This window comes from Solea solea, chromosome 2, assembly GCF_958295425.1.
Source record: "Solea solea chromosome 2, fSolSol10.1, whole genome shotgun sequence".
In the NCBI taxonomy this organism is placed as follows: domain Eukaryota; kingdom Metazoa; phylum Chordata; class Actinopteri; order Pleuronectiformes; family Soleidae; genus Solea; species Solea solea.
The window spans coordinates 33367194-33391321 of record NC_081135.1 but is presented as its reverse complement, the minus strand read 5'-3'; the positions used below and the strand labels follow the sequence as shown (position 1 = coordinate 33391321).

Genomic DNA, 24128 nt, shown 5'->3' with positions numbered 1-24128 from the left:
TACATTGGCAAGCACTGGAAGAACTGGAAATCCTCACTATGTGGTAGAATTCAAATCTGGTATTAAGAACCTCCCCTCTTTCTGAGATTAACAGAATCTCAGAAACTCAGATATCTCAGATATTTAACAAAATATCCAGTGAGTGACTGTTTTCCCAGCAGAAAATGCCTTGTTGATGCCTGAGTTGAGAGGACAATAGCCAAACTGGCTCGAAAAATGACAGAAAGGCAACAGTTAATCAAATAACCCCTTATTACCGTGTGTAGAAGGCCAGTATGTTCAACCATGAAACACACGGGCTACAGCAGCAGAACATCACACAAGGTGCCACTCCTACCACTTAATTTATACCTAATAAGGTGGCGGGCGAGTGTACTGTTTCGAGTAAAAGCAATTACTGTGAAACAAGTGGATGTGATTCAGTTACAGTTTTTGAAAATTGAAGACTACAGGTGCATCATAGAGTCAAGGAAGCATCCCTGTGCTACATTCCAAGGATGTTGTGCCATCAGACCTTGCTGAATAACTGTCACTATGCATAGGAGCCTTCAAATTCTACAAACGACTGTGTCCTTTGCATAGAATATACTGTACAAGGATGCGTTGTGTGTGTCCTCAGCATGGGATGAAGTGTTCACCACTGTGTGTGCTCGCATGCTTTGCCGGGCATTTTAAAATGGCAAGTAACGGCAAAGGAACCAGAGAAGTCGGTAAATACTATATAATATATATATATATATATATATATATATAATAAATAGTGCAAATACTGTATATTACAACACAACAAAGCAAATAAAATACATAAATGGCAGTGACAGATAGCATTTATATTGAACTAAACCGCTAACCTAAGCTGTAACCGCTATGTTTGTTAGCTAATGTCACTCGTTAGCATAAATGACAGCTAATATACAGTGAAATGAACATATACTGTTTGTTCTCAGTACAGTTTCAACTCATCTCGTCTATGAAGGAGACATTTAAGAGTTTCCATCCATTAGTGTTGCATTACTGCCACCTTCTTCTCTTTCTATGGTACATCTTGTGTGGATAGTAACCTGGCGGCTATAGCTACATACTAGCTAAATAAGCATTGTGGTACCAATTTTCTTATCTCCATTGACTTAGTCAAACAGTATTTAGCCAGACTCATTCATTATAAATCCTTACAGATTGAATCTTGTGGCTCATCAAATATTATGTCTTTAATTAACCTTGTCCCGCAGCAACACATCTCGCTACCCGACAGTACTCGGCTCATCTTAATTTTCACTTGTTAGTCTAATTTGAAAGCCACTAAGCACACATGCACATAAAACAAACAAGCAAGGGCACCTTGGGACTGCTTCATTATTCCGATGATGCCAAAATAGACGCGGCTGATTATTCTGGTTTTTTTTTTAATGTGTCATGTTAACATGCCAGGAACTGTTGGACTGTAATTATTCTGGGCAGTGTAGGAGAGTGGAAAGAAGGCAGCAGAAACACAACCATTTACACAAGTACGATCTTAGAGAAAGGGATCCTATAATCCTTTTCCTGTAACTCGATTGCCCCATGCTCTTGAATGGTTCTGTTAATTAAATCGTTAAGTGACTGTGTGTTTAAGAAGAGTAGTTTAATTTCAGTGTTTGACCAAGGTCTTTAAAAGACAGTACAGGATGGAATATGGCAAATAAATGTACAACTTACAATTATTTTCATTACTTATAAATATGTTGATTAATTTCTCTTTTAATAAATGAGTTGCTGTTTCCTTATCCTCAAAACGTCCTCAGATATTCACTAACAGATTATGTATAGACATTTAAAGCTGGTATAAATAAATTTTTTGTTTCATTATGACGTTAAACTAATAGTAATGGGGATAGAAAAATACATCTTTGATCCGATATAATTACCATCATTGTTTTTCTCCTTGCCACCAGGAGAGTCACAGAGATGGCACAAAGCAACAGGATTACTCCCTATCCAAAAGTCTGCAAGGAATAGCATTCACCTGGGAACTACTGTGTTTTTCACACTGGGGTGTTTAATACGACGCAGCAACACTGGCTCTGAGAAACGCATCTGTATTCTTACTAGTGTCTTGCTGCTGCTGCTGCTGCATAACAGCAAGCAAGCAGGAACTCCTGTGAGCTAAATCAGAGAATTTGTTTTTATATAACACTAAAACTAGTACATTGATTGGCAAAATAGTGGGTACTTTAGTAGTTCTTACTAATCGAGTAAACGTTGTCAGCGTAGAATTAAGCACTTGGCATTCTGCACATAAAGAAGTTAGGGGACTTGATGGAATTAAGCTGATAAAACCCAAACGACCCATTCTACTTGGACCGGCCGTTTTCCCACCATCACAAAAAAGAGGCTCGACATCTGTCCATTTCATTGTGCTGACTCATTGTTCCCTCGGAGAAATGTACAGCTGTCTAACAGCTCACACTATGCACAAGGCACCACGCAAACGAATGTGCTTACGAGGAGTATGCAGGACAGAAAACTTTTGTTTCATGAATGTTATATATGGAATGATGGCTAAATGCTCCAGGTTGTTTTAATTTGGCTGTTCCACTTACCTTTGTGTATTTTATTATTTCAGGTCATTCTCATTTTTTGCATCAGCTGGAGTTTTTGTGACTCACACACCTGCCATACAGGCCAACACACACACACACACACACCTGCCTGGTGTTCATGTGATGTTCACGACAGGCTCTGTCCATTTACTGGAAAAGCAGTTCTATCAAACGTTGACAGTGTCATCCCACAGTTGTCCCTGGTGAACAGCCAGCATAACATAACAAACTTGCTCATTGAAAACCGGGGGTAGAATGGCGAGCACTCGTGTGTGTGTGTGTGTGTGTGTGTGTGTTTAAAAAATAGGATGGTGTCAATAAAAAGCTGCTACTGTGTGTAAAAAACAAAGGTAATTGAGATTATAATATGCACTCTCATTGTTTACAGCTTCATCCTCCACATGAGGGTCGCAAGGGGAGCTGGAGCTAATCCCAGCTGACACAAGTTGCTCAAGGCCAACACACAGATGAACAACCATTCACTTGCACATTCACACGCACGGTCAGTTTAAAGTGTCCAATTAACCTCTGCATATTTTTGAACTGTAGGAGGAAAGCGAAGTACCTGGAGAAAACGCATGCACACACGGGGAAAACATGCAAACTCCACATAGAAATGGCCAAGACTCAAACTGGTGACCTTCTTGCAGTGAGGCAACAGTGTTAGCCACTACTCTTACCCTTTAAACCTTTGCCATTAAAGTTATTCACCACTCCACACTGAAATTACCTTCCAAAAAAAAATCTGATTGCACTTCACAGCAAGTTCATTTTCATGCAAACTCAATTGGTATTGTTATGATTGATCATCACTGTTACCCATGGTATTATGTAATAGCTATAAATGTATCAAAGAAACCAGAGAACTTTTGGTCAAACAATGAAGAACAATTCATCTTGGCATCAGCTTCACAGACATCTTGCAGCGTTTCACAGCACATTCTGACAAACTTTTGATTTCAATCACAGTGCAGAGGGAGAGTGTGAGCTCTAATGCAAACCACAAGCCAGGCTGTAACACAGCTAAAACCAGCAGGCAACGGCGTACCTCTGCTGATAGTTCCTTCAACCTTATGATATATAGAGGCCATAATATGATACATAGAGTACACTGTTATCTTGAGTAATGACTATACTGAACAAGACCAAGGGCAATGGACACATTTGACATATGTACTGTATCATGTTTACTGACCTCTACTGCCCACTGGCTTTATTCAGCACTGCCTCTGAGATCACGTTTGTCTCAAGACTACCATCATCACAGCATTTGCTGCCACATCGATTCAGCAAAACCTGAATTTACATACAAATTGGAAAGGTTTACCTCACCATATTCTGCCAAATAAATATTTTAGCAAGGTCCTACTGGTCAGGAGATCAAAAGGGTTGTCATTCATCACCAGCGGCAATCGAGCGCTCCCAGAACAGCTGCCTAATTATGTGCCTGCATGTGCCAGTCACGTCTGCTGCTGTTTCCTTTATCACGCAGCTCCAATTAAGGTTCCTGGATGCAGTCTGGACAAGTATCTCTACGCTTAAAGACAGAAATCCACAGGGGGGTGAGAGAGGTTCCGCACTGGAGCTTTATCTCTCGAAAAGACAATTTTAGGCCAAAAAGTTGCTTTTCATTTCAGCTTTAAAGGGATACTTATGCTGTGTTTCCATCATGGTACAGTTCAGTTTGGTACAGTGTGGCATGGTAAAGCCCTGGTTCAGGCTTGTGTTTCAACTGAGAGCAGTACATTTACTTGGTAGACGGGCTGTGGGCTGTGCCCGATAGCCGCGTACCAGGACGATGCACCGGTGCAACGACATTTACTCTGGAACCCAAAGGAAAGGATGCCAAAGAATGGAACTGTTGGGGCTGGTTATTTTGGTACCATACTTAATTGAGTGCAATAATGTATTCAAACAGCCTAACACAGATGCTTACACTATAATGTATACAACATATAACAGAATAGTGTGGTAAAGACATAATCATTTACAGTATGCAGTCGTCTAGGACTGTTGGAAATTTCGAAATCCCATGCCCTGCTGACTCTTGGTCAGACCCAAGTAGTCCAGTGATCAATACATGCACTCCTCTCTGTAAATTCTTTATTTATAAAAAATAATTGTGGCTGAAATAGGAGGGTGTCACGTTACCACAGCCATCTGGTTTCCACAGAAACAAAACGAGCCAGCTGCTTGGGAAGCACCTTCTTTTTTTTTTTAAATTATAATTATTATTATTCTCCACCTCAGCAGATTGGTGGTGACTGCTGAGTCATTGTTATGTGTATGACCTTTTATTCACCTCAGCTACAGAGTGCATGATTGGATTTTGGACTTGGAATCACAGGTGACCCCGTAGTGGAGGAGGCGACACAAGCAACGAACCATCATCAACAACATCATAAAAAAACCAGGAACCACCGCTTCCAGAGCAGTGACGCTCCATCTGCGCACAATACAACCATCTCTGGCCGTCATGACTGTGCATCTCCACATCCACACTCACAATTACGCACACACTCAGATAGAGTCACAAAAAACACTAACTTCATCTCTGTCACACCGCGCAGTCGTTTTCTCCGCTCAGGCACATGCACGCTCTTTGTTGCGTCTCAACTAACCCACGGACAGACAGCGACTCGCGTGGACGATCATTGTTTCCACATTGTGTCACCAGTTATTTATCTACACGCGGCTGCTGAGACTCACCTGCGATTTAGGAGAGCGGTCCAGCGGGCGGAGGAAAAAAAATCTGCAAGCGAGAGAAAGAGAGAGAGAGAGAGAGGCTGCGGGAGGCTACCACGCGACGAGGAGGATGAGGAGGAGGAGGAGGAGGAGGGAGAGATGATCCATGTCAAGCATGACCTGGTGAGGAGGATGCAACGCCGCGCAGCTGAGCTGATGCAGCTCCGATGCTGCTGGGTCTGCAAAGGATGCTCGGCGTGACCACGTGACTTTCTGGAGGACAACCTGCCCATCGCCCAAGTCACTGATGGATGGACAACAACAACAACAACATCATGCTTCCCACACAGATGCAACACCACCACCACTGGTGTTACAGCGAATATACAACATAAATAAATAAATAAACAAACAATGGTAACTGAAGGGTTGTCGGTTCGAACCCTGAGAGGAGAACTGGGTTACCTCTGAGCAAGGTACCCTCTGCAGGCATGCATTTAGTTAAATTAGCCCTTTGTTTAGTGATGGTGACTGTGCAGAGTGTGAACTATCCCTTTAATTTGAAGAGAAAGGTGTGAGCATTAGATATGCTGTAATAATTATTAATCAGTTAGTAATTGAATACTAAATTGAAAATGAACGTGACGTCATACTTCATAAAGGAAGTGAACCGTGTCCAGTTTCTTTCCTCATTTTTGGACACCGTTATGATGAAGGTTGGCATTCTGACAGACCAGACAGAATAAGCAGTGATGATAAAGAGAGAATGTTATGTTATAGGCACTAACTGAGCACCTCATTAAAAGAACTATATTCACATCATGTGTGGGAGTCTCTCTTTGTTCTCCATTCAGCCTCAGGTCTTGGCTTTGATTCCCTAAAATGTTGGAATCTTCCTTTAAAGATTCTTCTCTCTTGTTGACAATCTGTCTCCCTCTCTTTTATATCACACCCACAAAGGCTCTGTACTGGATTCACATCCGGGCCCTGACATGTTCCATGAAAGCACACCGTGAACTGTAGCCACTGATGTCACATTTCCCCCTCGTTCTCTTGTTTTATTATGGCCATAAACTGAAGCTACTGACCTCCTTTTAGCGTGATGTCATACACGCTTCTGTATAGCTACTGTGACATGATCAACTCGATGCTTAATATTGTACAAATAAGCAGGTTTAGAGGCGTATCTAATAAAGTGCTCACCGAGTGTGCAATCTCAGACCTCCCATGTGATACATAAGTCATATCTACAGTGAAACATCACTGACTGATGGGATATTTGTGTCATTAACTGGATCAATCTGTGATGGTTCCACTCTGTCAACTGCAGCCTGCAACCATTATTCCCAATTCACTTCAGTGTTTATTCCGTGGTTGCCACAGTCACAGTCTCATTTAAACGGATGACATAATGTTTGAGAGTGACATCATTGTTGGGTTTCTTTTTTTTTTTTAGATGCTTTAATGCTGATTTATAAAACGGACAGCAGACGATATTAAAGCATGGCTGAGGTAACGCTGGGACATCTCTCAGCGGCAGATCATCAACCGTGTGTGTCGGTTCACTGTCTGAGGAAAGTCTGCGCGTCCACGTCGACTTTTCCAGATGCCGACCCAAAAATGCTCTCCATCTTTGTTCACGGCCTCTGTGTTTGGATGATGTTCTTTATATGAATGTTGCTTTTGCCAATACGCAATATGGAATTAGGCCACCAGAGGGCGCACTAACTTAATCAACAATAATTTCACATAATCTACTAAATCCCAATATAATTAGTTAAAAAAGAAACTGAATAAGCTGTAGAATAAACAAATATGAATAAAAATAAATAAATAAATACTACAGAAAACACAAGTAATGGACCGTCATGAAAGAAACATGCTTTAAAAACTTTTTGAAGGGTTCAGATTGAAGATCTTGTTTGGATGGCCTGTATACTTCTGCACTTTACTTTAATCTCCTTTAATTACTTCCATTTTAGCTTTGATATTCTGTTGGGAGTTTTACATCTGAAATTGTTTTGTTTCTAACTATTTGCGCTGCTATCTTGACCAGGACTCCCTGGAAGAAGAGATCTTGTATCTCAGTCTTGTATTCATTTATTCTACCCTTATTTAACCAGATAATTCAGTTGAGAACCAATTCTCATTTAAAATGATGACCTGGGCAAGAGGCAGCACAAAAAACAGGGCACACACACACAAGAGGAGAAACATCAACAACAAACAATATTACAAAAATGGTTAAAAGCAGGTGTAACAGTCACATATTGTTACCCTCACTACATTTTTAAAAGAGGAAAGTGGAATGAATGGGCTGATTTTTAGTGTCTGTTGCAGATGATTCCAGTCATATGGAGCAGAACACTGAAATGATGAACGACCAAAATCCATGTACGTATGTGTGCCGCAGATTCAAACCACAAGAGGGAGCCCTAACTTTAAAGATAAAAAAAGCATTACATAGTCTATGTATGATGGAGCATTTCTCAACAGGATTAAAACATGAATAAAAGGGAATTGTGTTTTAGAAACAATAGGAAACACCACGGCAGTTTCTGTGGGACTAGGAAGAGGAGGAGGACTATTCAATGATAAGGTCAAGGGTTTGATTCCCAACTCCACAAGTCTACATGCCCCTGCTCCTGATGACTGTGTGAATGGATATAAAAGATTTTGTGATAGAAAAACTTCATCAAGATGAGAAAAGTGCTGCATAAATACAGACAATTTTATAAAACGCAAGCTTTAATGCATTTCTGCATTAAATCCACTCGGTTGAATGAACACATGTTGCATAATTCTTCAGATACGTCCATGGCAAGCGCTTGTAACACAATACCCTCAAGATAGGAAAAAAAGACTTTAGATGGGAGATTTCAAACAGGTGGCAGGAAACCCTGTAAATGTTTAAAGACGAAAGATGTTTCAGGCGTCTCACAGCTGGAGGATCACCCAGATGGAACAGTTTCCACTCTCATTGTTTACTAAAGCAAAAAAAATAAATAAAATAAACCTCAAATGTTCTGCACTCATCGGGGGCAGGGATCTGTGTGTCTCAGATTACTGTTCAGGTGAGGAAGGTTCATTAATTTCTCTCCCCCTCCCTCTACTTCTCTCCACAACACCAGTAAAACAAGATGATCGCCAACATCTGTGGATTGTTACAGAATAAGAAAGGAGAGCAGGGGGTGGGATTTGAGAGGCATGGAAGGAAGAGAAGTTGAAATGGACATCAGTTGTTCCTTAAAGCTGCAGTAGACAATTGCTAGAATAGCTGTTGAGTTTCATCTGCAGGTTATTGCATCACTGCCCTCTGACCAAAGGCAAAAATCATCTCTTGAACTCAATTAAACTCAGCTTATACTGACTGAAACATGCTTTATTACATTTACAACCTTTCCAATGAAGGGACGTGTATGCAGAGCAGCTACATGCAACAGCCATTGACTGTATATACAGATGGATATAAGCTATGATGACTCCATCTCCTCACACTCAGGAGGAGCCAGACGCTGTGAGAAATGACACGTCTCGCCCACAAAACTCACCAATTACCCTTCTTCATCTCCTAATAAAGTCCAGAGGGCTGCACATCTAGAGGTTGAATCACACAGAGTGCTGGTTTATCTCCTTGTCAACCTCAGGCTCAGACAAACATGGACAAGGAAAATATTTCCGCTTAAATCTCTTCATTCCATGAGAAAATGCGACCAACCTGGAATATGATGTACAAGGGAAACTTATCTCTGCACAGATTTCTGATTTGGAACAATAAAGGGTTAGAATTTGTAGAAAAATCAAACACTTTTTCTACAACAGTAGTTTAACAACAATATACTGTATATGTAAGTTAACTGTTCAACCAGTGAAGTCAATTAGTTATTCATGGCAGCATAGCATTTTCATAGCAATCGAAGGAGCTAATGATTCATCTGATAATTGGACTATTGATGATAATTGGATAGTTGGAATTCCACTGGTTGCAGAAGTAAACATTTCCCTGAGGAGTTAATAGTCTCCGTCTGTAGTTTTCAGGTCATCTTTAGCAGGACACATTATGAGTGGACACACGTGTGATTGACAGCTCGTATCTTCCAACTGGAGCCTGGTTGCAGGTGATTTTCAAAAACCGACATGGTGCCAAATCCCGATTCTTGAGGCTTCAAAGATGACATCCATTTTTATAGGAGCATGTTCTCTCTCTGCATTTGTCCGGTGATTGGTTAAAAGTTTCCATGTAACAGGCCGGAGTTTCCCAAGGCTGAAAACAGAGCCTATGGGAGCTTGTTAGCATGGCAGAGATTGGTGGAAGTCTCCCCCCCCCAAAAAAAAGACAGCTCTGCAAATAGCAGGTAAACCCTTTCTTCAGCAGCTCAGGCTTCCCCACTTCCTGTGGAATTCGATGGGGGTTATTCATTTATTTTGTGCACAGATTCCTTGCCAGGTGAGCAAGTCAGCGCCTGCACCGCCACTTCCCCTCTGTGCCAAACTGCATCTTCACTTGTCTTCACGCTTCATCTGTCACAGTGAGCTTAGAGCACAACCAGGCCAATGTGTCCACACTGTATTCCCTCACCTGAATCACAGTCCATTTGCAGTGTTTAAAAGTTTGAGTTGTAGCATTATCTGTATTTTCTTTTAATGAAGCTATTGATTTCTCAGTAACATGGTTCTAGACTTTGCCTCTTTTTATTTCTTACATGAGGTTCGCTTGTAGATGCATGTGCTGGAAAATGGCGTCCACTGAAGCCAAAGCAGACATTTTGAAAGGAAGTTGGCAGGACGGAGAACACAACAGTGCAGATGATGAAAAGCATGCCCCTTGGGAGCCTTCCTCAACAGAGCCAAACATCTTAAAGAAACAGTCCAACAGTTAAGATGAACTACAAGTCTAAAGAACCTTGTTTGAGAAGTACTGAAGAGTGAATCTTGAAGCTCAAAAAAAGACTCTAAAACTAGAATTGTAATCAGAGAAAACAGTGTAAAAAGAAAGGAGGGGGAAAAAAGGAGACAACCCACAGCAGACAGATGTGCGAAGCGGAGAGAAATGGTGCGGTGCGCCAAACAATGTGAGGCTAAAACAGTAGAAGAAATGTAAAACCGCTTACATCTGTTTCGCCTCAGCTCCCACAAAGACCCAGAGGATTTTTAGCAGTGTAACTGAACAACTGGGTCTTGTCCAATTCTATAGGCAGTCCAAGTTTTGTACATTAAAGTTACATCTACATTAAAATCTGGTTTTCTTTTATCTCTGGGAGACATCATATTGACAACAACAAATACAACATCAGAAAATAATTTGCATAAAAAACGAAGAGCAAAGAACAAGGCATCAATAAATACGAGGCACCCTTTTATCAGTAGTTAAAACAGTAGCAACTACTTCCTTCATTGTATGTTTAAAATCACTTTGTCACTTTAATGTCACTTTGCATGTCACTTATATATATATATCATGTTTTCATGTGCGATGAGCAATTATTTTCCCCTTTTACAGCTATTATGCTGTATTTTAGCTTGTCAGCCAACGCTAATGAAGATAGCCAACTAACAGTTTGAATGTCATAAAAGAAATATCTCCTATGAGATCCTTTGTCAACCGTAATGTGTTACCAACCACCTTACCACATTTAAATGATTAAAAAAGGGTTCAAAAATAGGTCTCAAATCATTCAAATTTTGGCACAAGTCTTTGCTCTGAAACGCTGGGGGAAGCTAATGCTGTGTTTCCATCATGGTACGGTTCGTTTGGATACAGTATGGTATAGTTTGGAATGGTATAGCCCAGGGTCAGGCTTGAGTTTGGACTGAGAATAGTAACTTTTTTACACCTTTTTTTCCTGAACCTTTCCTCTCAGTGGACACATTTCTTCTTAAGGTATTGCATTGGCCTCTATTCATCTGGACAGCATAAACTAAACTTTATCCCTAACCTTAACCTCAACCTAACCACAACATTGTGCGTGCCTCATTTCCAGGTTTTGGTCTCCAGGAGGACTGCTTGTCCTGATAAGTTCAATATTTATGCCAGAAAACGTCCTAAAGAGATAACAAATACATTTCATACAGGTTTTAGTGGGGACCAAAGCAAAGTAACATTGCTGTTCACCAGTGTTTGTACAAAATCTGGTGGCAGAAGACAGAATTTCTCTGTACTTTAAATAACTTTACCTGATGTAATATCTACAAGACTCACATGTGTCTGCCCAGGGCACCACACAAACTAAATTACAACCTCTTTTAACTAATTTGTCTGTTTCTTTTATTTGTGAGAACACTGCTGGGCAAAGACAACATGGGTGCCAATATCAACAAAGTGTAGAAACCACAAAGGTATACTGACAAGCAGAAAAGATGTCTCCTGGTGTTTTATAAAACTGGAGAAGAATTATTCATACATACATCAACAAACTTCTGCGTCTTCCACCATCTCTGTGGTCAAAGTGTCGGATACAAACGCGTTACAACTCGTCCGCCGTGTATTTCAGTTGGTGTACTTGTTAAGTTGTCAGTGAGGATATTAATGACATTTTCTCACTTGACGGAACCCTTAAGGGTTTTTTTTTCTCACTTTGACTCACTGAAGGACACGACACACAGACGATGGAATGTTTACAAAAATAAAGAGCAAACTGAACAGATACAAACTATTGAGAATCTATCTTTTTGGATGTTAAAGGAAAGGTTTTAAAGATTTATTTTCACACGCCATCGTATATGATTAAAGGTCCAATGTGTAACATTTAGGAGGATTTATTAGATTGAATAATTTTTAACTAAGTCACTTAAGCGAGTATAGCCTTGCTTTACAGAGGCCACCATCTTACATCACCATGTTTCTACAGAAGCCTGAATGGACAAACAAGCCACAGCCTGTGTTTGCATTTTAAAGCTATGTAAATTAAGAAGATCTTTTACTAGTATGTGAAGGCCACAACCTAAAAAGTTTAATTTCAATTTGAATGACTACATAGGTTGATCAATTACTGACTAAAACGGAAGTGTAGATGTGTATGGGAGCCCGATGTACAAATTCTTTATCCTACACATGAGGGTCACATGAGCCTAATCCCAAAACACAAAATGCAGTTTAAATAATGTTGCATAGATAAACCAAACACAAAGCAATCAGCTTTAACAAACTAAAGTGTTTCCAGTTTTAAATAATTGCTTTAGTTCTAGTTCCTTTAGCTGCAATTATTTTTTTTTAGTTCTGGTTTATTGGCTTTTTTCAGATTTAATTCCAAAGATTAAAAAGAGTTGAAGGTCCTACCACAGTCTGTGGAAGGCATGCTCCTTTTCTCCTTGTTCGTCGTGGTAGCTCGCCATCATAGTGCTCCTTTAAAAAGAAAAAAACCTTGACCCATGATGGGTCACCACATTTTTCAGTTACATTGGTCCATGATTAATCCAGCACAACAATGTTCAGACAGTCAAGTTAAAAGTCGACCCGCGTCAAAATCAAAGCAAATACAAACAAACTCACTGTTGACTGAGGGGAAATTCTGTTGTGCATGAAGTTCTGGTTCTGTTTGTGAGCTGAGTCTGGGTTTGAATTAGATAAGTGTTTCTCTCGCTGGGCTCACAGGTGGAAGAGTGGAAAGAGGAAGTGACATGGGTGACTGGGACACAGGTATACAGGAAGTGACCTCACTTGACCCGGAAGTATCTTAAATTTTAAGGTAAAGTATCTTCTTTATTAAATTTTTGTTTTGTTTTTAATCTGGGTTACATATCTCTTGTTTTTTCATTTTATCATGAGTATTTGTCACTAATGGATCATGACGACTCATTTTGACTGAAGCTGTCCCTGTGAAGTGCAAACACACAGGAAAACCACAACTCCCATGATCCCTCACTGCTTCTTGATGTCAATAAACAACATATGTTGTTATCGTTTTGATTAAGATATCCCTATAGTGGCAGAACTGACACATTGTGTGTTAAAACTGTCCTTTAAATTACAAACTGTATCTTTAAAGAGTGTCTTTAAGTCACTCCAGAAAGAAACATTTGGCGACATTTGTATATTTTACGATTGACCCAAATTTCAGGGCATGCTAAATGTCACCTTGAAGCCAACTCTTTCTTTTTCTTTCCTTTTTTGCCCACGTTTGTGCCTCGTGTTTTTATTTGGACGGCAGCATAAATTCAAACTCCAGCATAAACACACATCTACACCGAACACAGTTCGCTGTCTGCGAGAAACTGTGTAAACAAGGGCTTGAATTACAAGCCTGTCTGGCGTCCACAAAAAACACACTGCAGAATGACAGACATGTGATGCTGCTCGTGGGTCGCGTTCACACGCAGGAAGTGCAGGAGCCTGCCGCTCGCCATTTGCTTGACTTTTTTACTGCGTCCTGCACATGCAGCACACATGCAACCGGCCTCAAACATTCCGACAGCACATGTTGTACTGCTACATTTGTGTCCGCTGTGCCTTTGTGCCATTTCCAACCTCTTGGGAATGTGACTAAGCAGTTAAATTCCACTTTGGGGGGGGGGGGGGGGGGAGCTGATTCAACCTTCAACCAGACTGTGGGGGCACTCACACCCAGACCTTGGCATCTCCAGGAAACAAGCATAATTTACTCAACCTTTCCAGACTAATGTGGCGAAGGCATCTGAGCACTGAGGTCATCCTCATGCAGTCATATCAGATGGGGAGGTTTTTCCTCGTCTCTCGCTCTCTTTGGATCCCTCCCTCTCCTCCTGTGTGTGTGTGTGTGTGTGTGAGACTTCTCTTTTTTAAATTCAGTTTATTAACAAGAAAAGAAAAGAAAAACATGGCTGCATTAGTTGAAATATGATCCAAAACTTTTCAATAAAGACAGCCTCTCACTCTTGCAACAGTGCAATCATTTAAATGAAAATGTTTGTTTTACACAAGAAAAATGTGAATTTTGGCGGGTTTTGAGAGAACTGAAACACAATGGAGTCTGCGGGGAGGCTGTAACACAACACAGCTCCTGCATGAAATAAGAAGTGTTTAAGGGCGAAAGTTCATTTAATTTATAAATGGATTTAATGACATACCGAAAAATGACTCCTGATGGGAATAATACTTCACATGTCCAGGCCCAAGAAGATGCCCTCGGCTTACCATCTAATAGGATTACAGGATTTCTAAAAGGGGAAAAAAAACTGCCTTCAGATATAATGAGACACACACATCAAACTCGTTTAAAGAAGCAAACTGGATTCAACGTTAAGATTGAAAGAGAGAAGAACAAACACTGGCAAAGCCTTTTTTTCAGCATGTTCACTTGGGTTCAAAAATCCTGACGACACTCACGTATTTTATCCATCGAAAATGTTCCCATGGTTTTCTGAAACCTTTTTTTAAGAGTAAAATATATGCGTGACTCTCACTTAAAAGAGGAAAATGTAGCCAAACAGGAAGCAAACACTCGCAGTCAAACATATAAATCTGATTTATCTGCATACAACATAAAACTGCTTGCTTAGCTTCTCATATTTCTGTACCTTTACAAGTCACTACAAGACGAGGAAGGTGTACTCTGTGAATTATTGGCAAGGAAACTAAAAACACATCATCAGTCCCTGACAGCTGAAAAAAAGACGAGTGAAGCAGGGAAGGCTGCAAACTGCAAACACAATATTATACCTGCAGCAACTGCAGCCCAACATGGACGAATAAATAACTTTCTCTGAAGAGCTGCCATGACTCACCCATCAGCTATTTGTAACAGTACCTGCCTGAGGTCAGCCTGGCTGCTCCATCACTCTGTTGCGCTGCGCGGCGACGGTGAGCGTGTCTGCTTTCAGGCCTCTGAACACATTCAGGGGGGTTTCTGCACAGGCATGCAGCCGGAGGAACAGTGGAAGGCAAACAGACACTGTTGTTACAGGAGTCCAGGGAGGCTGAGGTGATAACTTCTCTATCCCTGCTATTTGGAATCTCTCACTTTCTTTTTACAGCCATGATTTCCAAACAGGGCGAGGCCGAGAGGTTTCCATTTTACTCTCTTCTGTTTGGAACTCTTCACATTTGTTGCCTGTAACTTGTGATTTTTGTTAAACATAGTTTGCTTTTAAACCTTTCATTGTAAAAATGTTTCCAATAAATTTCCATAACCATTTTTTTTTTTCTTCCCCAAAAGGGAATTATAGTATACTTCTTTTCCCCTCATGACTCACAGACCTCAGAGTGATAAATGACTCTGGTACATTCCACTTTGGGCTGGAGGAGACCCCCACTCTCCAGCCACACACACATACATGGATGGTTAACCCATCAGTAGAAGGAACTGGAATAATATGAGGGCCAAAAACCTTACCACCCCACCCCCCCACCGCTCACTCACACCACCCTAATAAAAGTGTGACATCACCAGAGTGCACGCATTTGTTTTATATACCTAGTCATTATCTCTTTGTTGTGGACTATAACTTTCTTATTAGAAAATAGGCTCCACTTTCTTTCCTTCGCCTACGTCAAACCTTTTTTTTAATTTGTCTTGAATGTTAGTGAGCGTATCGCAAAGAATAACAAACTTATAGTTGTCCCCTAGAGATGGAGGAGAGTTGAAGTCAAATTCATAATTGTAGCTCAAGGTGACGATCTCTCATATTCCCATATTCATGGAGACCATGGAGTTCATTTGACCTCATCATCCGTGCAGTCAGTGTAAGAAGAGACGGCCCTTCATCACCAAATCGCTCAAAAGCCTGGAGGTTTTCTGCCTCCGTTTGCAGAATCGCTCCCCAGCCTGTGGTCACGCGGGCTGGGGAAGAATACTGCTTTTGCTATTCCATCCAATTCTTCTAATTGGACCAGTGCTCTGTGCAAACTATGGTTTAAATGGAAGGGAAAGGTTCAAGTAGCTTCTGTTGCTGAAATGAAATGGAATGTATGATTTGGTTGAAAATCAGTTCTCGTGGTAGAGAGGGTAAGTCTGAATATCTCATGTGTCTGGGATGGGAAGGTTAGAGGGCGATAGACGCTGAAGGCATCTGTCCATCCATCCCATTCTTGTGAACTGCATGGACTAATGAGATGTTGGTGGTCAAACATCAAAGGTGGCTGTGACCTCACAAACCCTTTTTTTTTTTTTACCTTTACCTTTAAGCGTCTCAAGAAAATCCTTTCATATTTGGCAAAAATATTCATTTGGATTTTTAAGTGGTCAAAGGTCAAGGTCATAATGGGCTCACAGCTGACCTCTACAGTATTTATTCATTTTTAAGTGCATCTTGCAACGTCTATCAGCTGTGAGCCCACTGTGACCTTGACCTTTGATGTTTAACCACCAAAATCGAATTAGTCGTCTGTTTAAAGCTGCTGTCAGTGATACACTTACACGAGAATTCATTTTTAAATGGCTCCATATTCTGACAGCTCTCACTGAGCTGGAGTGTTTGGTTCTCGCAGTCTCCAGCTCTGACAGCAAATCCAGGAGAAATGTTTTTTTGCAGCATCCTAAAATCACTTCACCCAATCAGGAGCCAGAACTCAACATAGAGGTGGTCCCCTCTGCTCATGAGGTGACATGTTCATGGAGGGCAATTTCAATGGCTCATAAGTAATTTTTCCCTACTTAGGGGATGTCTGGATTCTCTTTTGGGGTGGAGATATGGGGCAAAATGAAGTGCTGCATGCCAGTGAAGATTTATCAGGATTCCTTGAATGCTTTCTTTGAGAAACTTGCTCATAAAATACAGCTGTATTGTGTTGATGCGACGAGGAATGTGTTATCCTGCTACGCTGCACTAACACAAGAGCACTGAATGCTGTAGCGCCGTGTGGCAATAATGTATGCATCGTAAAAGGCCGCTGACAAGATATTCTGTTAAAAAATGATAAGCAATCGCACAATGAAAGCGTTAACATCGTGCACGCATGTGAGGCTTCAAGTAAAAGCCCGCAACAACTTCTCAGAGGGATTTCAACCACTTTTCCTTGTCACTCTGTTTCAAGGACCACTGTCTTGGGTAAAGAGTAAGGCTGGTGGTGTAAATGAGAACTGGGATTAGGCTGAGGTAATCTCAAGGTAAGTCTAACAGCAACATCACTCATGGCAGCTTTACATTTCTCCTGAATATGCACACTGCTGTCCAACCTTGTCTTGTTTTCGACTTGTTTCCTCAACGAGGTGATGGTTGGACATTAAAACTAGAGTTTCAGCCACTGCAGTAGAATGTGCAGAACATATGACAGCAAAGCAACAAAAAAAAAGGCTTTATGAGCACAACTGAAAGGGCGACCATTAACCTGACAACAGCAATTTCAAGAACGTCTTTGTTGCAGGGTGAAGTCACAGACTTTCCCCTAATCTGCTGGTTTCCCAGTGTCATTGTGGAAACTCTCAGTGCGTGGATGACGCCTCAGTGCCTCTGGGATAACGTGTGTCAGTTTGAGCTGAAAAGTGCCGAGTGCTTCTTCATCCCCTCGAGTCAAAGCTGAGCCCCCATCAGACATCAGCACACGCTGAACATCCAGCCAAGTTCCTGCCATCTTCCAAACTTTCTGACAAAAGAGCAAACTCCCCCCAAAGCCATGCAAAGTGCTTTAAGACTACACAAAGCCTCTGGTGTGCTCATGAACATTCACGCTCAGTCCTGTTCCATGTGAAAGGCTTTAAATGAGATGGTTGGAAAAGTCAAGGCCGTGTCATTTTTAATACAGTTTTTGATATTTCTGAGATTGGGAGATCATGAAAACAAAAGCAGAATTAAGAAAAGACGGGTCTTAATTAATGGGAAAGGTTATAATAAAATCTTGTTAAGATACTGTATGTGTTGGGCCTGCAGTTTGGCTCTGGCCACTGTGGGCTGGATGGTGATCGTGCCAAAAACTACACTGGTACAGACAGGTTATTTTGTTACTCCTCCCAGTGTTTGACAGTGGAAACACAAATATAACATTCTGAACTGAACCAAACTGGCTGGAAATGGGGCTTTAGCGTAGTGAAAAAAAGAAAGTAAATCCTTTTGGAGACTAATAATTTAATAAATGACATTAAAGAGACTTGTATCCTTTAGAAACTCGCTGCAGTCCACACATCTCACCAAAGACTTGGAAGAGTTACTGAGAGGGAGTCATAATTTCCCCCATCACTTGCATCACTCCATCCCCCGAGGCAAACCGCACTGTTTTCAAACCTCTAAATCCTTCTGAGAGCTGCCCAGCACTGTGATCTTGTTAGAAATGGAAAATCAATGCTTGCATGAATTTGTTCCCCCTGAAATATTAACTTAAGATTCTGTCAATCCTGATGGTTATCATGTACAGTGAATTTGAGCTCCTTTTGAATCATTGTGCTCAGTCAAAGGAAGCCCTTATACGGTCCCACAACATCAGAGCGTATACTGTAGGACTGTAGTGTAACAGAGAAATGTGTTAAGTTACAAATCTCCCCACCATTTTCCCCCCTCTTGTGCCTCTCAACTCTTCTGTCTGGAAAGTAAACAAAAGTCTGAGTCCGGCACTCAAACGCAGGACTTCCATCCCCCTTCTGAGATAACTACCCAGTGACTCATGCTCGGTAGCCTCAGTCCTCCTCACATTTTCCACAAGGTGCAAATAATTTCCCCACAACCATGTAAAAACCATGAATGTACATGTGGTTAAATGTGAGGCCCCTGTGAAAAACGTTACACCACTTCTTATTTGCGTTGGCTGTTCCACTTCCCTAGCTGCTCATGCTAATTTAAAGAAACAATGCATTGAATAGCTGAAGCCCCCCCCCCCTGCATGTTTGCAATGTCTCCTCCTATAGCTTTAAACAGAATTAGAGATAAGTAAACTGAAACGCCTGGAGTGTACTTTGAGTCCACCACAGACTACAGCCAAAATATCCTTCTTTTCAAATTCACTACAGTAGATTTAGTCTGTCATGGTGAAGAAGGAGCTGAGACTAAAGGTGAAGAGCTCAATTTACCGGTCGATCTACGTTCCTACGCTCCCCTGTGGTCACAAGCTGTGGGTAGTGACCGAAAGAACGAGATACAAAATGGGTTTCCTCTGCAGGGCGTCTGGGCCTCTCCCTCAGAGGTAGGGTGAGAAGCTCGGTCATCCAGGAGGGGCTCAGAGGAGAACCGCTTCTCCTCCGCATCAAGAGGAGCCTCCCTGGTGAGGTGTTCCGGGCAAGTCCCTCTGGTAGGAGGCCCAAGGGAAGATCCAGGACTCGCTGGAGAGACTATGTCTCCTGGCTGGCCTGAAAATACCTCAGGATTCCCCCAGAAGCTGCTGCTCCCATGACCCCTGACCTTGGATAAGTGGTAGAAGATGGATGGATAGATGGATGGATGGATGGACGGATGGATGGATGGACGGACGGATGTATGGATGGATGGATGGATAGCTCTTTCGTCTGAGGTACCAGCAAGTTCACCCATGGGAAAATAGCTCACTTAATTAAAGCTACACACATACTGTATGTTGATGATGTTGAAGTTTGTGTTGCTTTGTCAAGCGCTCACCATCTCGCACCAAACTGAAGTCCGAAAATCAACAATTTTTAGCTCATGTCGACATGTTTGGTAAGTTTGTGTCACTTTGGTGAACGAGAACAACGGATTTTAAAAGTCAAAAGTCACAAAATATCATAATTCAACGGTGGATAAGGAAGCAGTGGATCAACAACCTCTGATGTGCTGTGATGTGAAAGTGACACAAATCTCACTTTCCTGTTGGAAAAGTCTGTCTAATAGCGAGATAAAAAAAGTTTATATACTCCTTAAACAGCCTACATTTGGTGTTGGTGTAGATTTTAAGTGGTTTTTTTTTCTACAGTCCCAGCCATGTGTGAGCGTGGAAGCAGTCAACATAAGAACGAACAGCCCTCATTTAAAGGAGATGTTTTATTCACTCTCTCTAAATGTAACATATAAACTATGCTTTTACGTTCACGATCTACAGCAAATCAAGTTAGATTTTATTTTTTGTGCCATGAATAAGATCTCCACTCACCTGTCATTTCAGTCTTTGCCATATTACTGAGAAATGACTGAGCCTGAAGGAGCTTGTGTTTTGTTATGGTTTCCTTCATTTGTCACCCAGCATTCCTTGCTTTGTTGGAGAGATTTGTGTGGACTTGTTCCGATAGCTCCTGGACAATCCCTTTAAAAGCATTTATCATCATTATCAGCACAGCTGTTGTCATGAGAAATTGAGCAGTGAAAGCTTTCAAAGACACACGGCCAGTTCACAAAATCTTCACAGCTGCTATGCACTGCTGGGCCAATCTCCTGGAGCTCCGCCCATCATAATGCTTTCATTAACACACCGCCAGTCAGCTACGGTTCATGTGGAAGGTGCCACTTACAGAAAGGAAAGAATTATCACCCTTATGTGTTGTTACTCCCATCCCGAACCAAAATGGCAGCAGATCCAATGAAAAAATCTCTTAAGCAAGGTAAAGCAATTTCCTGTGTGTTGATTGAGACCAAAACGGAGGCAAAAACACAGTGAATGGGACCAGAAACACAACTGATAATGAACGGTAAAGCTACTGGACGGACAACGATGAACTTGATTGTAAAATTTAGTGTCAGCCTGATCCACAGCTGCACTTGGTGGAAAACCACTTGAATGATGCAACAGTGATGAAAAATGAAAAGCAGACGCTGTCCTCAGAATTCAAAGTGGAGGAAATGAAAACTGTAAAACTGCCGGTGATTAATATCAAGGCTAACCGGTAATCCAGTCTGCACCATTTCAATATGTTTGTATTTGCTGATCTGGGTGTTGTACAGTATGCTTGTTGACTGACAATCGATAATGTCGCTTCTAACGTATGTTTATATTAGAAAGTTTAAAGTGTCTGAAAGTAGAGAATCTCTCTAAAATGCTTCCCTTATCTGTGGCTATAAATAACGTGCTCTGCATTAAAGCGCAGAGAAAAACAGGGTGTCCCAATATTTATGAATACATCATAGTAGCTTCAAACTCTGATAGCTTAAGTGTGCAAAGAAGAAGAAGGAAAAAGAAGGAGGAGCCAGTGATGGAACACGACCACTGTTATGATCATACATTCATCTAATGTACAATACTATGTCGCTATGATGTTGTAGAGTATTAACCTGTGTTATAAAAATTGAGTAGACTATAATTTTCAATACTATGAAATCAAAATGTACGATACAATGATTGAGAACACTATGATGACATCACAAGGGAGTCAAAAACATCTTTTTGCTGCATTGTTGCACCACTGCTGGCTGAATACAGGGAATTCTTAAGAATCTCCGATTACTTAAGAATCCCTTAGCCTGGATTCTTCGGGGCGCTACGCTCTCACGTCGACATCTTTAACAGGAAGCCTCAGGAAACAATTCATTTCTCTTTGGGGTAAAGAACGTTGACCCGAGGTCGACTGCAGCGCGCGGTGTTCATGTGTGGGCACCGAGGAGTGGGCCCCCTGGTTGAGGTCGCTAAGTTTCCTGTGCTTATGTTTGACGGAAATGTGCTTCATTCTAAGAACAACATACCCCCGCGAGCTTCACGACTCTTGGATTACACGATCAAAGGAGCTAATTAGAGCGAGAATCATTCAATCCTCACACACGGAAGGCCAAAACCAGGCGGGGGTGAACATTTTGAAACTCTAACGCAGTGACACCAGTTTAAGTTTAGTAACTTTTAAATCACATTCAAACAGAAACTGTGCTTTACTGCCTTGGATGAGCTCAGAAAATCAGATTTTTCTTTCGTCAAGTTCCCTCCTGTTATTATTTCTCTTCTGCTGGCCTCAAATGTCTTGTGGGTAAAGCGAGGATTGGGGGTTGGGGCAAGATGACTTTTGCAGATGAGCATGGACTGTGAAACTTCATGTTTGGAGGAGAGGGGGGGTGGGGGGAGTCATCGCAGCCTTGGCAGCAACAGACTTAGGTTTAGTTTCAGTACAAGTCGGAGATATCACAGGGGAGGATTTTCCAGCGTAGGAAGACCACGAACATCTTACATTGCCTTGGAGAATTGTGTCAGAGCTCGCTGCAACCTTCTTTCCGCTCTTGTCGTTTTTCCTTCTGAACAGGTTTTGTGTGATTCTGTGCAAAAAATAGCATCATCTGGACCCAATAAAACAAAACTCCAGATCAAAATGCACATGCACATTCATGATAATGCAGTGTATCCACAATTCAGCTCGGTTTTTACAAACAAAAGTAGGTAATTTTGTGCCTTTATCTCAGTTGCAACTGCCTCGGCTCTGTTTACACTCGCATTACATTGTTTACAACTGGGCCCCAAAACCTTAGCAGCCAGTCAGCAAGACAGACAACTTTCCAACTGAATTTGGAACTGATTTTTTTTTTTACAAGATTTTAGAAGAATCACACGTACAGAGGTTAATGGCTCGGCTCCAACCTACATTTTGGACATTTTATACTTCAGGAATGTAGACTTTAGCTTGCCAGTACGTTCCTTCTTGAACTTCTCGAACACTCCTTGTGCAACACTCTCACACTCAGTTCAGTGTCTTATGAACAGGGACATTTAAGTGTTTATGAGGTGGATGAGAGTAGAGAGATGACAGGAAATAAGGAACGTGGAATGACATTTGGTCCCTGGTTGGACACCAAAGTATGGCTATCGTAAAAGAGCTGGGTCTTACAGTGTGCAAGCAACGAGGACACATGAAGGTGGGGTGAAAAGTTTGTCATCATCAGGGTTGGGTGGGAGTGGGAGTGGGACTGGGGGTGTTGTTTCCATAAAGGGATAAGAGCAAACAATTTTGGGCAGTCTCTCATGACTGAATCCTCTCCACGAACCACACAACTGACCAGTCATGGTGTGATGTGGGTGTGTTTTTTTTGGGAAGTTGCAGAAATAACTAGACGCAGCCTCCTTCCCCATGCAGCCTCCGTTCCCGAGGCATTTTGGACCCTTTCGACAAGAAGTTCTGACGGGGCTTCCAGTGCTTATTAGTTACTGCTCATAAATCAGTTCAGGGTTTTGTTTTATTGACACTGTTGTCTGACAGAGAGATCCCCCCCCCCTTGTGTTTGTTTTTCTCCCACTCCTTTAAAACCAAACTCAATAAAATGTCTTTTATTTTTATGTTTTTACATATTTTGCCGTCCACTAATCCTCCATCTTGTCCTCCTATTTGTGTACGTGTGATTTACGCCGCCAGCTGTGTCAGACGTTGACGCAAACCGACGTCCTCCAGAGGTTTTTTTTCCTTTTTCATCTCCGCTCGATTGTTTGACATGATCATTTATTCTGAAGAACAACATGGAGGTCTGCATTTTACAATAGGCAGCATGTGCGTTCCAGCTGCTCCAAAATGTCTTCCTGTCTGGTCTAAAAGCTAAGTTTACAGCAACAGGAGTGAAAGGAATCCTGCCTTGTGGATTAAAACGTGTGTGTGTTGTCGTTGTTGTTGTTTTTAATCCCTAGGTTGACATGACAGCAGCTACTTTACAAAGAACAGTAAGCTTTCTGGTTGTGTGTGTGAGGTCTGCCCGCAGAGTCTGTTTAATCTAATATTTTGGCGAGTGCAGCCTTTAGTGACGTGATATTGCTTAGTTACTTCCAGGTGATTTTAAACGTGTGTCAAATTGGCCCCTCCTCTTCTGTCTTGTCAGTACCATGTGATCTGTGTTCTTCTAGGAAAAGTAACACAATCATTACAAAGCCAATCACAGTTGCTGCTCGTTTTTTGGTGCTTTGTGAAATCAGCCTGATGGAATGCACTTTTAAAAGAGTCTTGAGGATTAACTGCGTACTCAGCATCGCTATCATCGCTGTTACAGTCATCAACTTTGGCTCAAGAGACAAATGAATACGGTGGTGAAGCTGTTTAGGCACAATAACACAACACTGGGCTCTTTGGCTGCCAGACATAGGATCTCATTTCACTCTTCACGCTGCTTTACAAAGACATAAAA

The 24128-nt window shown here is 41.5% G+C and overlaps 1 protein-coding gene across 1 annotated transcript in view; it reads right to left on the bottom strand.

The window, feature by feature from the left end:
* Positions 1–5512, bottom strand: part of slc4a3 (solute carrier family 4 member 3) — a 36312-nt gene extending 30800 nt beyond the window's left edge. Inside the window, exon 1 of the mRNA XM_058619186.1 lies at positions 5289–5512. The gene's annotated coding sequence lies outside the window, so the exon portion shown is untranslated. The remainder of the gene's footprint in view (positions 1–5288) is intronic.
* Between the last annotated feature and the right edge of the window lie 18616 nt (positions 5513–24128).